This window comes from Bufo bufo, chromosome 5 (assembly GCF_905171765.1).
Source record: "Bufo bufo chromosome 5, aBufBuf1.1, whole genome shotgun sequence".
NCBI classification, from domain to species: Eukaryota; Metazoa; Chordata; class Amphibia; order Anura; family Bufonidae; genus Bufo; species Bufo bufo.
This window is the reverse complement of record NC_053393.1, coordinates 53,495,230-53,498,647: the sequence shown is the minus strand read 5'-3', so window position 1 is coordinate 53,498,647 and position 3,418 is coordinate 53,495,230.

Below are 3,418 nucleotides of genomic sequence, written 5' to 3'. Positions count from 1 at the left end.
CCTCCTATTACAGCACCTGGCAAATCCATCTAGTAAGAAGCATGCAGCAGTGTCTGTGGAGGAGAGTGCAGGGCTGCTGGGGTCCCACTCTCATTGTAGCAACCCTGCACTGCCCTCAACTACTGATGGTCACTGACCTATGAGTTCCCACTGTCAGCTCTATGTTTCCCCTGTGCCCCCTCCTGTGTGGTCCCTGTGCCCACTGTGTGTGCTCCCTGTGCATGCCGTGTGAGCTCCCAGTGCCCCATCATGTGTGGTCCCTGTTCACCCTGTGTGAGCTCCCTGTGCATGCTGTGTGTGCTCCCTGTGCATGCTGTGTGAGCTCCCTGTGCATGCTGTGTAAGCTCCCTGTGCATGCTGTGTGTGCTCCCTGTGCATGCTGTGTGTGCTCCCTGTGCATTCTGTGTGAGCTCCCTGTGCATGCTGTGTGAGCTCCCTGTGCATGCTGTGTAAGCTCCCTGTGCATGCTGTGTGTGCTCCCTGTGCATGCTGTGTGAGCTCCCTGTGCATGCTGTGTGTGCTCCCTGTGCATGCTGTGTGAGCTCCCTGTGCATGCTGTGTGAGCTCCCTGTGCATGCTGTGTAAGCTCCCTGTGCATTCTGTGTGAGCTCCCTGTGCATGCTGTGTGTGCTCCCTGTGCATGCTGTGTGTGCTCCCTGTGCATGCTGTGTGAGCTCCCTGTGCCCGCTGTGTGAGCTTCCTGTGCCCGCTGTGTGAGCTTCCTGTGCCCGCTGTGTGAGCTTCCTGTGCCCGCTGTGTGAGCTCCCTGTGCCCGCTGTGTGTGCTCCCTGTGCCCACTGTGTGTGCTCCCTGTGCATGCTGTGTGAGCTCCCTGTGCCCCCTCCTGTGTGGTGCCTGTTCCCCTGTGTGAGCTCCCTGTGCATGCTCTGTGAGCTCCCTGTGCCCGCTGTGTGAGCTCCCTGTGCCCGCTGTGTGAGCTCCCTGTGCATGCTCTGTGAGCTCCTTGTGCCCGCTGTGTGAGCTCCTATGCCTGCTGTGTGTGCTCCCTGTGCCCGCTGTGTAAGCTTCCTGTGCACGCTGTGCAAGCTTCCCTGTGCACGCTGTGTGAGCTCCCTATGCCCCCTCTGTGTGCTCCCTGTGTGTGATCCTTGTGCCCGCTGTGTGTGCTTCCTGTGCCCCTTTATGTGTGAGCTCCCTGTGCCCCCTCTGTGTGCTCCCTGAGTGTGCTTCCTGTGCCCCCCGTGTGAGCCCGTTGTGTGAGCTCTCTGTGCCCGCTGTGCCCCCTGTGTGTGCTCTCTGTGTTTCGTATGTAAGCTCCCTGTGCCTCTGTATGAGCTCCTTGTATCCTGTGGGCTCCGTGTGACTCCAGGGCACAACCAAACGGCATGCTCGTGTGGTGCTTGTGACGTGGCCACGCTGCGTTCAATTACCACATGGCTGTCTGGACCATAGAGGGCTCTAGTTAAACTAATGAAGACGGCATAGTTTAGGTGGTCTGCATTGTTAATGGGGGAGGGGGGGGATGTAGATTAAGAATCTGAGTCCAAATTAGCAGTGTCTTTTTTTTTCAGTACTTGGGGGGAGCAGATCAGGGCTGCTAATAAAGGAATCTGTAAAGGTAAGTCACACAGCCAGATCCCCCTTAACAGTGTCCTCCACAGATCCCCCATAACAGTGTGTCATCCACAGATCCCCAAAACAGTGTCCTCCACAGATCCCCCTTAACAGTGTCCTTTACAGATCCCCCATAACAGTGTGTCATCCACGGGTACCCCATAACAGTGTCATCCATAGACCCCCCATAACAGTGTGTCATCAACAGGTCACCCATAACAGTGTGTCGACCACAGGTCCCTCATAACAGTGTCATCCACATGTCCCCCATAACAGTGTGTCATCAACAGGTCCCCCATAACAGTGTGTCATCCACAGGTCCCCCATAACATTGTCATCCATAGGTCCCCCATAACAGTGTGTCATCAACAGGTCCCCCATAACAGTGTGTCGACCACAGGTCCCCCATAACAGTGTCATCCGCAGGTTCCCCATAACAGTGTGTCATCCACAGATCCCCCATAACAGTGTCATCCACAGATCCCCCATAACAGTGTGCATGCACAGCATTATCTCCATTCACCTCTATGGAATTTCGAAAAATAGCAGAGCCAGTGATCAGCTATTATCAGAACAGTATAATGGAGGATGACCATGCATGTACATGGTGCTCTCCCTTCACTTCAGGGGCCCGGATGGGATGGCCCCTTTTTTTCAGCTTGTGGTTTTATAAACTGCACCATGGAAAAACATAAGTGCCCTGGCAATTCATAACGCGGGGTCCATGTCCAGAATTCCCATTGAAAATGAGAAGGAATAAAAAATCCATGCCAAAACTGCATCAAAAAGTGTTTTATAAAATTAGTCAGAAAAAAAACACATCCAAAAAAAAAAACTGATGCAGATTCTGCTTTAGGTTTTTTTAAGCACAGAAAATGCTCTGTGTGAACATACCCAAAGAGGCTGCATGACTAGCGTATTGTCGAGTCGTTTTACCTCCCACTCTCCCCTCCTTCCCCAAATAAAGACACAACTCCACAGCAGCCATTTATTTATTAATAATAATAATTTAAGCATAAATAACATATAACATAACCAATCCAAGGCCTTCCCACCTGAAGGCCCCCCGCCAAAGAAAAAACTTCCAGACCACAGAGAAACATGCCCAGCACGGAGAGGGTCCTTGGAGCCCCGTAAAACCTGACGGATAACAGCCCGTGCCCTCAATTAAATTACCTCCAGCCGATAAACGCCAGCTCGGAGGCAGAACCGGTAACCATGGGCAACAACCGTGGGGCAGATACCCGCCATATCACACCCCAACATCCAATACCTGGGGAGTCCAGAGCCCCTTTGGCTCCCTCCCCACCACGCCAGAGCCACCATAACCACCAACTCCAAGGACCCACCCCCGCCACGACCCCAGGGGGTGACGCCTCACCTCCTTGCGTCCCGCCACACTCGCAGATCCACTTCAATTCCATCCTGTATTCCTGAACACCACAGGTCGATACCCACCGCATTTAAATGAACCCCATCCGCCCTCCAAAAAGCCCCCTCTCTCGCCTCCAGCTCACTATGCCGAACTGCAACACCGCCATCCCTCACCACAAACTGGCCCACCGCCCTATTAACCTTTATCCGGGCTTTGTTCAACCTCTCTACCGACCTAGCGTCTCTCCACTGCTTACGCTGCACCATATCCGACCAGACCGTAACCATACCAGGACACTGAGCCCACAAACGCAGCAAATCGAACTTTATGTCCCTCGTAAGCTCACGAAAAGGGTGCCCCCCAAATCTTTACCCCCTACGTGTAACACCAAAACCCCCAGATACGAGTCTAACCTGGTAAAATTGTAAAATTCTGGAAGAACCCGGCTCCACAACATACCTCTAATAC